Source organism: Nyctereutes procyonoides, unplaced genomic scaffold (genome assembly GCF_905146905.1).
Source record: "Nyctereutes procyonoides isolate TBG_1078 unplaced genomic scaffold, NYPRO_anot_genome, whole genome shotgun sequence".
NCBI lineage: Eukaryota > Metazoa > Chordata > Mammalia > Carnivora > Canidae > Nyctereutes > Nyctereutes procyonoides.
This window is the reverse complement of record NW_026575048.1, coordinates 22,412,418-22,427,474: the sequence shown is the minus strand read 5'-3', so window position 1 is coordinate 22,427,474 and position 15,057 is coordinate 22,412,418. Positions and strand designations below refer to the sequence as shown.

The 15,057-nt window shown below is 40.9% G+C and overlaps 1 long non-coding RNA gene across 1 annotated transcript in view; it reads left to right on the top strand.

The window, feature by feature from the left end:
• LOC129510913 (uncharacterized) overlaps positions 1–15,057 on the top strand; it is a 38,032-nt gene that overhangs the window by 4,081 nt on the left and 18,894 nt on the right. Inside the window, exon 2 of the long non-coding RNA XR_008664717.1 lies at positions 3,501–3,589. This is a non-coding gene — a long non-coding RNA (uncharacterized LOC129510913). The remainder of the gene's footprint in view (positions 1–3,500; positions 3,590–15,057) is intronic.

The following is a 15,057-nucleotide window of genomic DNA, read 5'->3' as shown; positions in this document are numbered from 1 at the left end:
TGCAGTCTGCTGAGCTCTGTGGTCCAGTAACCCCGGGACCACACAGAAGGAGAAAGCAGGCATTTCTGCCCCTCCCCCTGCGGGTGCCCTGGGTCATCTCTGCAGCTGAGGGGTTTGTTTGTACCCTACTGTCCCCACTGAGTACCCTTTGTGACCAAAGCCTTCCTAGACTCCAGAAAGGTGGTCACTAAGATTCCTATGGGCATGCGTGGCCAAGGGCCGTTTCATTAGGGGTCTTTGGTGTGGTCCGGATCCTTTGACATTCAAGATTCTCTTTCTGGCTTGGCCATTGCTTCTGATGATTTCAGACAGACCCAATTATTCTCTTCTGGAATTCAGTTCAGCTATAAACAGCTACCATCATGTCCATCTCCACCAACATTTTACTACCACCATTGTCCCTGCCACTTCTGCAGTGGCTCCCTCCCCCAGCAGCACTATGGCACCACCTCTGCCTTGTACTCCCAGTGCCCTGGGTGCTTTTACACTGCCTCTCCATCAACCTATGGGGCGGGCACCCTTCTTTACAGCTAGAAGTATAAGGGTCAGAGAAACTAAGTCTTAGGTCTGAGGTCTCCTAGTCAGGAGCAAGGCTGGGACTCCATGTTCTTGGATTCCAGAGCAATTGTTGTCACCTCCCATTACTCTGTCTCCTCCAAGGGGTCCCCACATCCCTCTTCTACTTCAGTTTATCAATAGGCCTGTGGCTTTTGCCTTGGCAAGGGATGAAGGGAAGAGACTCTTCCCTAGGGAGAAGGGAAGAGTCCTCCTACCCTGGGCACAGTGCTTATCCAGTCGGAGAGGCAGCTCCAATCTTCCTGGGTCCAGTGGCCATCCCCTTGGGTTAATGGCTAGACTTCTGTGCCAAAGTGGCAGACTGAATGGGTCCCTTCACTTAAACTCTTAGTGGGGTGGCTGGGGGACATGGTCAGCAAGGTCACTGTCCCTTTATAACTTCAGTTTATAAAGTCAATCTTTGAAAGAACTTTGTATCTTAAAACCCTTACCCCACCCCTGTCCTGAGCCTGTAATGTGAGTAGAAAGGCACTGAGTCATAAAGTACTGGTGACAAATGCGTTATGTTATTATGGCAATGAAAACTTTCAAAGAGCCTGGAGTACTTTATTCTCTGTCCTTGTCATACCTCTTTTTAAGGTAGGCAGGACGGGTATTGTTCCCATTTTATAGATGGGAAAACTGAAGTTCAAAGAGGTTAAGGACTGACTTAAGGTCACAGATGTAGGTTCCGAACGCAAACTGCTCCCAATTCTGGGGCTCTTTTGGTCATATGCTGGTGCTGTAGTGGTCTCTTGACTTGGTTGGATACAGTGTCATCAGCCAGCAGAGACTTCAGACCGGCTGCTCTGTCCACGCCCTAGCAGATTTATTATCAGCAACTGTCATTCCTTATTTTATTACCAAAAAAGACAACCCTTTGGAAAAACAACTGCAAATTAACCAACAAAGTACTCTGATCGCTGAGTCCGCATTTAAGTGAGAACAGGACACGGAACACCCAGGGGAGGGGCAGGAATGCTTCTAGATGAAAGGGCTCAGGTACTGGGAGCCAGAAGGATCGAGGTCACACCCAGAGATAGCTGATTAGGGGAGCAACAGGCAAGCGTATGCTGCTTGGCAGCTGGCCAGTCTGGAAGCACCAGGGGCAGGAGGCCGGTCAGGCCTGATGTCTGGGTTTTAAGAACCCAGGCCCAGAATTCTGGAGGAAGAATGTCAAGGACACATGTCTGGCAACAGAGTCTGGATGAAAAAAAAAAAAAAACGGTGCCTAGGCAAGAGACCAAGAATACCAAGAATAGAGCCTGATACTTACTAGGGTTGCATAAAGCAGAAGCTGTTTTTAGACTTCCTGTTCAAGGTGGAACTAGGTTTACGTGTTTGGGTTGGTCTGATTCCACGTGGGAAAGGCAAGCAGGCTGATGGATTGTACTGCGAGAACCAGGAGGTGAACAGCAAGGAAGTTCCAGCAGACAGTTTTCGTAGAGCTGTATTTTCCAAGCCAACCTTCTCCAGAATGCTGTTCCATAGGATGCTTTTGAGTGCGTCAAGAAGAAAGAGCTTGCACCTAATAAAGAAGGGACATACTGGATCAAATGAAGTTAAACAGGTTCCTCTTATTACAGGAGTTCTCAGTGCCTTTAATATGCAAATATGCAATGGGAATCCCTAAGTGAGAGCTGTTGAAAACAGTTTTCCAGATTTTTTTTTAAAGATTTTATTTATTCATGAGAGACAGAGAGAGAGAGAGAGAGAGAGAGAGAGAGAGAGAGAGAGGCAAAGACACAGGCAGAGGGAGAAGCTGGCTCCATGCAGGGAGCCCGACGTGGGACTCGATCCCTGGTCCCCAGGATCAGGCCCTGGGCTGAAGGCAGCGCTAAATCGCTGAGCCACTGGGGCTACCCCCAGATATTTTTGAACACTCTCTCCCCACCCCCTCTTCTTTTTGACCTTGCCACACCTGTTACATTTCCTGGAACACAGTTTGGGTAAACTCTGTCCTGTCCTCCTTCAGCTGGGCCAGTGGCCACACCTGCAACCCTTTCTGCTTCCCACACGGGGACCCTAGCCCTTTTGCTCCTCTTGAGTGCGCTGGAAGGAGTGGTTAGGATTAGGAACTTGGGCAAAATACCATTGTGATTTTAAGATTAGCCCACGCCTTGGTCTCTAACTTGGCATGTTTTCTTCCGGTCCTCCCCCCCCCCCCCCCCCCCGTATGTCTTTTTAAAGCTTGGTTATCACAGTCTGATACGTTTTAGACTAGTATTTAGTGTCCTATATACTGGGGTTGGCAGTTCTGACCAATGTATTTAACTCCACTGAAATTCAGAATAAAACTTCAACAAAGCCCAAGGACCTCACTGTTTCTGACCACCAGCATATAAACTGCCTACCTTATTCACTCAAATGAGCAGGAACCAGAGGCAAAGAGTGAAGTAGGGGGACAGCCAGATCCTGTTGTCCCTTTGGCTCAGCCTTTGTCTTATGTGTGACCACAGCCATTTGGCCTGGACCCAGTAGTACTCCCTGATTTTGTTTCTGGAAGCTGTTCCCTTCCTGTTTCTCCCACTCTGGCCTCAGCCCTTCTGTACTGGGAAGGTTCTTAGTGGTCACTGGCTTGCTATATTAGTTCTTCAGCTTGAACACGTATCAGAATTAACTGGAAGGCTTTTAAGAACACAAATTGCTGGGTCCCACCCCCAGGGTTTCTGATTGAATAGGTTTGAGATGGAGCCTGAGAACTGTTATTTTATTAAGTTCACACATGATGCTGAGGTTGTTGATCAGAGGGCCACACTTTGAGAATCTACTGGTCTATACTTCCCACATCTGTGTATCAGAGTCAGCTGGGAGGCCTGCTTACATGGAGATGCCTGGAGCTCACATCAGCCCTACTGAATTGGAATTGTCAGGGGTCAGGTCTTGTCTGCCTCTCCCTGGCTTGGCCTCTGATGTCCTGCTTCCCTCTCTTCTGTGCCAAATAGGGATACTGGGATGTTGGACCCTTCTGCAGTGAACTTTCTCAACTGCCTATTGCCACAGAAGCCCATCACCTCCAATGTGGCTAGGAAAGGTGAGAAGAAGAACTTGTATTTGCCATTTGATCAGTTTTCAGAAGGCCCTTATCTGGGTGTACTGTCTGTCTGTCTCTGTCTCTCTCTTTCTCTCGGAAGTGAAATTATCCTTGCATGGCATTTTGTCAGATGTTAATCTTCAATAATCCTGTGGAGTAAATATCATTTTACATGTAAAAAGACTGGCTCAGAAGTTTTAAGAAATTGGCTAATTACTCAAAGTCCCATAATTTCCCCATTATCCAGTGCTAGAGAGAAAGCTCTAGGTGAGTATAGACACTAGGATTTGGGGGGTAAGTGCCTCCCCTCCCTACCTGGGAATAGGTGTGCGGGCAGAATGAATCTGGGGGTACCACTGTGGTGAGCCCACGGGCATCAGGTTGCATCTAATTTCAGGTAATTTTTATACAAAGGTATCTTAATAGGGCTCTTAAATTAGAACTTCCGACAAATTGGTCTTCAGAATTGAGACTAACTGAATAAATGCAAAGTGGATATAATTAGGTGTACTAAATAATTGAACACTTAGTTTTCTTCCCACTTGTCACATAAAACTCCATTGGATGAATAGTCTCTTTTCTAAAGTGGGGAAACTGTACTCAGTAAGGTCAAATGATTTATCCAAGGGTTATGGGATTAACAAGCAGCAGAATTAGAATTTGAAGTCTGTCTGACTTTGAAACCTGTGCTCTTCAAATTGAGACTAACAAGTGTTGGTGAGGATGTGGAAAAAAAAAAAAGGAACCCTCATTACATGGCTGATGCACAAACAAAATGGTACCACCACTTTGGAAAGAAGCTTGGTAGTTTTTCCTAAAGGTAAATGTACCCTTATTATATGACCTAGCAATCTCATTCCTAGGTATTAACCAATAAAAGGGAAACCTATTTGCAAAGACTTATGCACAGCGTTGATAGCCATTTTCTTTCCAATGGTCCCAAACTGGAGACTACTGAAATGTCCAATGGGTGAATGGGATAAATTATGATATATCCATATAATGAAATTCTACTTAGTAGTGAAAAAGAACATAATGAAAAAGAATCACAACATGGATGGATATCCCCCCAAAACAAAAAACTAAAGAAGCCAGACATCAAAGAGCACCTACTCTGACTCCATTTATGTGAAATTCTGGGAAAGGCAAAACAAATCTAAAGTGGTACATGTGCAAGAGTTAGGGTATAAGACTTTTTTAATCTCCATTTTAGAGCTGAGAAAATGAGGCCTGAGAAGGTAAAAGGATTAAACAGGATGGTTCAGGATTACACAGCCAGTGAGCTACTCTTCTCTTCTCGATCCAGGCTGTCCTGCTTGCCCTTACTTGGGTTGCTGACTCCCTCTTCTCTCTGGGAGAGCGTCCACACTCAAAGTGTAAGCCTGGGCTTACTGCATCCCTCTGCAAGTAACCCCATACCCTGTAAGTTGGCATCACCTGGACTTTTCTGCCCCTGGTCTTACATCTTTCTTCTCACTTTATTTTCTTTCTTTCCCCAACTTCCTAATGCTCTTGCTTGCTCTCCTCAAACCCTCTCTCTGGTGCTTATATTTTCAAAATGCCTGTACCAACCTCTCACTACTTGGGTGGGAGCTTTCTGTTTTGTTTTCTTTAGTGAGAAAGCTTAATTATTTGTCCCTCCCAATGTTGATAGGATGGCAGGATGCCCAGTTGAATCTGAATTTCAGATAAGCAGTGTTTTTTTTTTCAGTATAAGTATGTCCCAAATATTGTATAGGACATACTTATTCTATGACATTATTTATTGCTTATCTGAAATTCAAATATAACTGAGCGTCTTATAGATTATCTGCTAACCCTAGCTCCTCCTGACATGTTACTAATTTTTTAGGGAGGGACCTTTTGAGAGAACCTCTAAGAAGACTGTCTTCCTGGGAAGCAAAATAAAACTGGCCCTTCAGGGTTTCTCCACCCATGTATTTACCACTCGTGTTCTTTGTGCTTGAGCTTCTATCCCAAAGTGTCTCCTTCTGGTTTCCCTTGCTTTGCCCTGTCCTTCATCTCCTAGCTCTGGTCACCTTGCCTGTCTCCAGTTTAACCACTCACTGCAGTTCTTGTCATGTTGCTTGATGCAGCTTTTCCAGCCTTACCCCTGTGTCTCTGCTCAGCCCCAGCTTGTCTTTGCGTATGTCCCCTGGTATGTCCCCCCCAACATGGCCAGGCCTGGGCCCCTACATGTCAGGGTAAAAGCCACAGTGCATTCAAGATTCAGTGCATTCCAGAGCCCACTTGAGTCACAGCAGAAACAATGACTTGGAGTCTTCACTCCTCTATCCATCTCTACCCCGTACGTGTGAATTAAACAGAGTAGATTCAAATTCATTGCCAGGGTTGAAAAAGGGCAGATGTCTGATCTGCTGCACTTTTTGTAAGTCACTGCTGGATAAAAGGACTGAGAAACATGGCCTCAGTTGACAAAGGGCAAAAAGGGCAAAAAACTTCATTTAGTTTATGTCAGTAAGATTTTGGCAATTGTTCCAGGAAAGAAAAAAAGGAAATCTTATGTTAAGCTCCCTAGTGAGATATTTCACAATTCTCTCTTTTGAGATTTTGCAGGCAGGAAACACACGCAAACCACTTGGTCTAGAGAACACTAAATGAGAAGCTGTGAGAACGGTTGGTTTATAGTCACAGCATTTTTCCCCTAGATTTATTGAAGTATAACTGATAAATTGTAAAATATTTAAAGCCTTGATATATACTGTGAAAGGACCCCTCCCCCATCAACTTAATTAACACATTCATCACCTTACATCTTATTATTTTTGGTGAGAACATTTAAGTTCTAATCTCTTAGCAAACTTCAATTACATAATACAGTGTTATCAGTTATACTTACTTTGTTAGACCTTAAATACTCAGACCTTATTCATCTTTTGGATGAAAATTTTTACCCTTTTGCCAACTTCTCTGTTTCTCTCACCTCCAGCCACAGGGAATCACTTTTCTACTTTCTATAAATTTGACCTTGAAAAAACTTTAAAGATTCTACATATAAGTGATGTCATGCAGTATTTGTTTTTCTTTGGCTTATTTCACTTAGCATAATGCCATCTAGATTCAACCATATTGTTGCAAATGACAAGGTTTCCTTCCTTTTTAGGGCTGAATAATATTTGAGTATGTGAGTGCATGTATCTGATTTTCTTTTTTTTTTGTTTTTTATTTTTTTAAAGATTTTATTGATTCATGAGAGAGAGAGAGAGAGAGACAGAGAGAGAGAGGCAGGCAGAGACATAGGCATAGGGGGAAACAGGCTCCATGCAGGGAGTCCGATGTGGGACTCGATCCTGGGACTCCGGAATCACGCCCTGAGCCAAAGGCAGATGCTCAACCACTGAGCCATCCAGGCCTCCCTGTATCTCATTTTCTTGATCCGTTAATTGTCAATAAACACTTAGATTATTTCTATACATTGGCTATTGTGAATAATGCTGCACCAAATATGGGAGTATAACATCTCTGTTTGAGGTAACGGTTTTGTTTCATTTTGAAATACACTCAGAAGTGGGATTACTGAGTCATGTGGTAATTCTATTTTTAATTTTTTTAAAGATTTATTTATTTATTCATGATGGGGAGAGAGAGAGAGAGAGAGAGAGAGAGAGAGAGAGGCAGAGACACAGGCAGAGGGAGAAACAGGCTCCATGCAGGGAGCCCGATATGTGACTCGATCCCGGGACTCCAGGATCGTGGCCTGGGCCAAAGGCAGGCGCCAAACCGCTGAGCCACCCAGGGATTCCTATTTTTAATTTCTTGAGGAACTTGCAAATTGTTGTTCATGGTGGCTGTACCAGTTTATGTTCCCACCATCAATGTACAAGGAATCTCTTTTCTCCATACCGTCACCAACATTTGTTAGCTGTTGTCTTTTTGGTCATGGTCATTCTAACAGGTATGAGGTGATTGCTCATTGTGATTTGATTTGCATTTCTTTGATGACTAGTGATGCTGAGTACCTTTTCCCATTCCTGTTGGCCACTTGTACATCCTTGGAAAAATGACCATTTGGGTCCTTTTCCTACTTTTAAATTGGGTTATTTGTTTTGTTTTGCTCTAAGTTGGAGTACCTTGTACATCTTGGATATTAACCCTTTATTGGATATGTGGATATGTGGTTTGTAAATATTTTCTCCCATTCCGTAGGTTGTCTTTTGTTGATGGGCATCTCTGTGGGCAGTTTTCTAGCTTGATGTAGTCCCACCTGTTTGTTTTTGCTTTGTTGCCTTTGCTTTTGGTGTCAAATCCAAAAAAATCATTGCCAAGGCCAATGTCGAGAAATTTACCTGCTCTGTTTTCTCCTACAAGTTTTATGGTTTCAGGTTTTCAAGTCTGTAGTCCATTTTGAGTTCATTTGTATGTATGGTGTAAGGTGAGGGTCTAGTTTCATTTTTTTTTTTTTTGCATGTGACTATCTCATTTTCCCAGCACTATTTTTTTTTTAAAGAAGCTATCCTTTCCACTTTGCATATTCTCAGTTCTTATAAACCATATATACATGGGTTTATTTTTGAGCTCTCTAGGTGTTCCATTTCTCTAGGTGTCTGTTTTTATGGCAATACCATACTGTTTTGATTGCCATAGCTTTGTAGTATAGTTTGAAGTCAGTTGTAATATATTTGAAGCATGATGTTTCCAGCTTTGTTTTTTTCTCAAGATTGCTTTAGCTATTCACGATCTCTTATGGTTCCATGAAAACTTTAGAATTGATTTCCTGTTCCTGCATCCTGTTGAAGAATGCAATAGGAATTTTGATAAGATTGCATTGAATCTGCAGACCATTTTGTATAATATGAACACTTTAACAATATTAAGTTTTCCAATCTATGAGCATGGAACATCTTTCCATTTATTTGTGTCTTTAATTTCTTTCACCAATGTTACATAGTTTTTGGTGTACAGACTTTTCACTTCCTTGGTTAAATTTATTCCTAAGTATTTAATTTTTTTGATGCTATTATAAAGAGGATTGTTTTCTTAATTTCTCTTTCTGATAGTTTGTTGGCATGTTGAAACACAACCGATTTTTGTATACTGATTTTTTTAAATCTTGAAACTCAACTGTATTTAAGTTTTTTTGTGTAGTCTTTAGACTTTTCTATGTCTGATATATCATCTACAAATACAGACAATTATACTTCTGTCTTTCCAATTTGGATGCCTTTTACTTCTTGCCTAATTGCTCTGTATAGGACTTCAGTATTATGTCAAATAAAAGTGGTGAGAATGAACATCCTTGTCTTGTTCCTGATCTTGGAGGAAAAGATTTTAACTTTTTTTTTAAGTCAGCATTTTTGAATTATTATGGTTTTATTTATTTATTTGAGAGGGAGGGAATGTGAGCATGAGAGAGCACACAGATGGGGGCGGGGGGGCAGTAAAAGGAGCAGCAGATTCCCTGCTGAGCAGGGAGCTGGATGTGGGACTTAATCTCAGGACCTTGGGATCATGACCTGAGATGAAGGAAGATGCTTAACCCACTGAGCCACCCAGGTACTCAAGATTTTAACTTTTCATGGTTGAATATATTATCAATGGGCTTGTCATGTATGGCCCTTAATTTTATTTTTAAAAATAATTTGAGAGAGAATGCAAGCTGAGGGAGGGATAGAGGGAAAGAAAATTTCAAGCACACTCTTTCCTGAGCATGGAGCCCAACACAGGGTTTAGTCTCATGATCCTGAGGTCATGACATGGGCAAAATCAAGAGTTAGACACTTACCTGACTAGGCTACCCAGGTATCCCATGGCTCTTAATTTTGAAGTATGTTTATACCCAGTTTGAGAGTGTTTACTATGAAAGGATGATGAATTTTGTTAAATTCTTTTTCTGTATCCATTGAGATGATCATAGGATTTTTATCTTACATTTTGTTAATGTAACTATTGATTGATTGCAGGTGTTGAACCATCCTTGCATTCCTGAAATGAATCCCACTTGATCATGGTGTGAGATCCATTTAATGTATTGATGAATTCAGGTTGCTAGCATTTGGTTAAGGATTTTTGCATCTACATTAATCAGAGATATATGCCTGTATTTCTTTCTTTCTCTTTTTTCTCTCATATTATCCTTGTCTGGCTTTGGTATCAGGGTGATGCTGGCCTTATAAAATGATTTTGGAGGTGGCCCCTCTTCTTCTATTTTTTGAAAGAGTTTGAAAAGGATTTGATATTAATTCTTTCGATATTTGGTAGAATTTACCAGAGGAAGCCATCTGGTCCTGGACTTTTCCTTTGTTGAGAGTTTTTTGATTACTGATTCAATCCCCTTACTAGCAATTGGTCTCTTCAGATTTTCTATTTCTTCATGATTTACTCTTGGTAGGTTGTATGTTTCTAGGAATTTATCCATTTTTTTCTAAGCTGTCTAATTTGTTGGCATACCCAGGTGTCCCCCAACTCCCCACCCTCCCAGCCTCTTTTTGAAAGTTTGAATTATGCCATTTTTGTTTTTATGAGAGGCCTACATTAGTAACTTTTTTGTTAACCAACAGAAATCTGAAGAGGATTTTCACTTTTACCAAAAAAAGGCAAAACAAAAATAGCATTCAGTGTTTGTTTTGTAGCAAGCTATTATAGAGACTGCAAGTACCCCAAGCAGTGAGAGTAGCACTGCCAAGCTCCTTCCCTGGGAACTACACTCAGCATCACAGCATTAAGCTGCCATAGCTTCGAACTGTGTTTGTGAGCATCTGTGCTTCATCTCAATTTATTTTGTGCATCCATTAGCAAGATGTGTTCTACAGTCTTAGAAAAGCCTAAGAGATGTTATTTTTTTGGGTCTGGGAATGCTCAGATTTTTTTTTCAAATAAATTAATGGCAAGTGATTTTTTTTTCCGTATAAATAATTGATAATTCTTTGCTTTATACCATTTTTGGCTTATGAAAGTTTTCATAGGAACACTGTTTTTAGATGGCAGAGGAAACCTGTAATTGTTCATAGCAGTTTTTCATGATCCTTTGTATTTTTGTGGTATGGCTATAGCATTTTAGAGCCGACAAACATGAATATTTGAGGCATTGTTATTGTTTTTGGCTTGGGGTCCCACTGAAAGATTTCTTGGCTGGAGGTTGGGGAGGGGAACATAGTGGCAGAGTAACAAGCACATCTCTCTGAGGGGGCTGCCCTGCTAGCCCGGTGTGAAGAAGTTTCCAGGCAACTCTGCCTTTCAGTTCCTTGGCACAGATAACAAGGAACACAAAGCTCCTGATGGGTGGGGCCTCAGGCTAAACTACATTTAAAGCTCAATAAAGGAAAAAAAAATAAAGCTCAATAAAGGAATAAACTTGGGTGTGACCAAGTTTTCTTTTGATGTAAGATTATAGGGGCAGCTGTGCTGTGCAGCCTCCTGGGTCTCCATTGTAGAAGTCACGACACATTAGACTATTCCCTCAGCCCGAGAGTGAGGTATGTGATTCAGGCTAGAGTGAGAAAAAGAGAGGCAGTGTGGTCTAGGGCAAGAGCACAAGTTTGGTTTTTTTTTTTTTTTAAATTTACTCCATTGAGGTGCTACAATGAACCCATTTTCAAACAAAGAGTTTAATAATGAGTTTTATCATCACCCCACCATAACTGAGATATAAAACCATCCTATCACCCATAGTTCTCTCCCTCATGCTCTTTTCTACTCCATACCCTGCCCCCAGCCCAGGGAACCTGCTGTCACTGTAGATGTATCTGACCCTTAATTGAATTTTATACAATGGAACCACAGAGTATGTATTCTTTGATATCTGGCTTCTTTAATATTTTTGAAATCCATCCATATTGTTGTGAGGCTCAATAGTTTATTCTGTCTCGTTGTGGAATATTCCATTGTATGGATCTACTGTAACATTTGTCTCATTCATCCATCGGGCTGTTTGGTAGTTTCCAATATTGGGCTATTATGAATAAAACTGTGATCAGAATTACCGTACCACTCCCTGTGTAAATGTAGGTTTAATTGGGAGAGGGGGAAGTACAGGAATATATTACTGGGTCATACAACAAGGGTACATTTAACCCAAGGAGAAACTCACACTGCTGCCTAAAATCATTGTGCTATTTGCCTGCCCATCAACAATGTATGGGAATTTTGGATCTTCCATATCCTTGCCAACACTTGTGCTTGTTAGTCTTTTTAATGTCAAGAGCACAGGTTTTAAGGTCAGACAGTTTTCAAATCCTAATTCTGCTACTTACTAACCCCATAACCTTGGATAAGCCTTCTGTTCTACTACAGTCCAGCTTCAGTATCACTTAAAAAAATGAGACTAATAAAATCTTCATCATGATGATGTTGTGAAGATCAAAATGTTAGAAGGTAAAGCACTGGGCTTTGGCCACATGATGTATATAAAACATCAGAATGAGGTAAAGGAGAGGGATGGAAGTTTGGAAGGGGACGAACTAGACTGTTTCAACAATAATAGGTTTAAAGTTGGAAGAGGAGTGAACGCAGAATTTCAAGTTTAAACCTAGAGTTTAGGTAACTATCAGGAATGCTAAGTTAGAAACGTAATAACTTGCTGATATATCCTGTCTCAAGCCAATCATTTATTTCATAAAAACAATAATGTACTTATTCTTAATTTTTAATATGTGCCTGAATTATTTGGGGTGAGAAAGAGGCAGTGGGATGATGATACAGGGCAAAAAAATTGGCTGGAGAGTCTGTTGAAATGCAAATTGCTAGAAATTCTGATTCTGAAGAAGGAGGGTGGGGTGCAGTAATTTGCCTTTTTTTTTTTTTTTTTTTACAAGCTCTCTAGGTGATTCTGTTGTTCTGGAACTTGGACTATATTTGAGCATATCCTCAAGAATTCTGTGAAAGGTATCTAATCCTGTCTCACCTCTACTTAAAAACAATCTGTCCCTACCACCTATAAGATACTGTCAAATGCATGTTGGACAAAGTTCAATTCCTTAGCATGGCTTCCAAGTTTCTTCACAATTTCCAGACTCAAGTGCTAAGGAGGATAACACTAAGAGACACTGTTTCTTACCAAGGAAATCATAAAAAAAAATCTCCCATTTTCTTTCAAGAAAACACTGTACAATGTTAATGTAGGAGAGTATATTCTAGGTCCTTAAGAGAAACCTACTTCATCTTCTGTTTCTTTTCTTTTCTTTTCTTCTTTTCTTTTCTTTTCTTTTCTTTTCTTTTTTTTTCCTTTTTAAAGTAGGCTCCATGCTGGGGAGCCCTATGTTTGTATATACAAACATGTATATGGGGCTTGATCTCAAGACCCTGAGCTGAGATCTAGAGTTTGATGCTTAACCAACTGAGCCACCCAGGTGCCCCAACTTTTGTTCCTTCTGATTGGTTCTGGATATCTATCTTCATGTTCCCTAAATATTTCACCATCTATCCTGCAATTCTCCCATTGCTGTCTTCCTCTCACTGAAATTACACCCCTCCAAAAAGGCTTGCTCAAAGGTCCCATAGCCTCTAGTCTTCTTGAATTTCTCCTTATTTGATCTCATGTGGGTCTTTATGTGCCCTTTTCTTATAGCATTCACTACATTTATTTGTCTGCTTCTCCTTCTGGCTCAGGAGTTTTTATGGTTCATGCCCACTACCCAGGACAGACAACCCTGATCCCAGGGGCCCTCCATGGTCGCATCCCATTAAGCAGAAGTAGAGACCAGCTTTAACTTCAGACTATTCTTTCTCATTTAGGAAAGCACATCGCATTGCAAGAATATTTGAGAAATGGATTGTAGTGATAACTGTGGTATTCTGTTAAATCGCTCCTTGGGACATAATACATTTCATTTGAGAACTGTCCCCAAAGTGAAATATGTGAGATGAACCATTAGGATGTGGGGAAGAAAAATTAATTGCTACTTCTATGCCTTTTAACATAAGATATTAGCCTTCTTAATACTTTGAGGATTAACCTCAGTGTTTAATGTCGCACATCACATACCATATGAGTGGTGGCAGGTGGTGGCAGGGTGGATCCAGTGTAGAGGGATTGAAAGTGCTGTGATGGACATGATACCGTACATAGAAAACCCAAAAGACTCCACTCCACAATTGCTAGAACTCATACAGCAATTTGGCAGTGTGGCAGGATACAAAATCAATGCCCAGAAATCAATGGCATTTCTATATACTAACAATTAAACTGAAGAAAGAGAAATTAAGGAGTCAATCCCATTTACAATTGCACCCAAAAGCATAAAATACCTAGGAATAAACCTAACCAAAGAGGTAAAGGATCTATACTATAAAAACTACAGAACACTTCTGAAAGAAATTGAGGAAGACACAAAGAGATGGAAAAATATTCCATGCTCATGGATGGGAAGAATTAATATTGTGAAAATGTCAATGCTACCCAGGGCAATTTACACATTTAATGCAATCCCTATCAAAATACCATGGACTTTCTTCAGAGATTTGGAACAAATAATCTTAAGATTTGTGTGGAGTCAGAAAAGACCCCGAATAGCCAGGGGAATATTGAAAAAGAAAACCAGAGCCGGGGGCATCAAAATGCCAGATTTCAAGTTGTACTACAAAGCTATGGTCATTACAACAGTGTGGTACTGGCACAAAAACAGACACATAGATCAATGGAACAGAATAGAGAATCCAGAAATGGGCCCTCAACTATATGGTAAACTAATATTTCAAAAAGCAGGAAAGACTCTCCACTGGAAAAAGGACGGTCTCTTCAATAAATGGTGCTGGGAAGATTGGCAGCCACGTGCAGAAGAATAAAACTAGACCAGTCTCTTACACCATACACAAAGATAAATTCAAAATGGATGAAAGATCTAAATGTAAGACAAGAATCCATCAAAATCCTAGAGGAGAACACGGGCAACACCCTTTTTGAACTTGGCCACAGCAATTTCTTGCAAGATACATCTATGAAGGCAAGGGAAACAAAAGCAAAAATGAACTATTGGGACTTTACCAAGATAAAAAGCTTCTGCACAGCAAAAGAAACAGTCAACAAAAGACAACCTACAGAATGGGAGAAGATATTTGCAAATGACCTATCAAAGAAAGGGCTAGTATCCAAGATCTATAAAGAACTTATGAAACTCAACAGCAAAGAAACAAACAATCCAATCATGAAATGGGCAAAAGACACTAACAGAAATTTCACCAAAGAAGACATACAAATGGCCAACAAGCACATGAGAAAATGCTCCGCATCACTTGCCATCAGGGAAATACAAATCAAAACCACAATGAGATACCACCTCACACTAGTGAGAATGGGGAAAATTAACAAACAGGAAACAACAAATGGAGGGGATGTGAAGAAAGGGAAACCCTCCTGCACTGTTGGTGGGAATGTGAACTGGTGCAGCCACTCTGGGAACCTGTGTGGAGGTTCCTCAACGAGTTAAAAATAGAACTACCCTATGACCCAGCAATTGCACTACTGGGGATTTACCCCAAAGATACAGATGCAGTGAAACAGCAGGACACCTGCA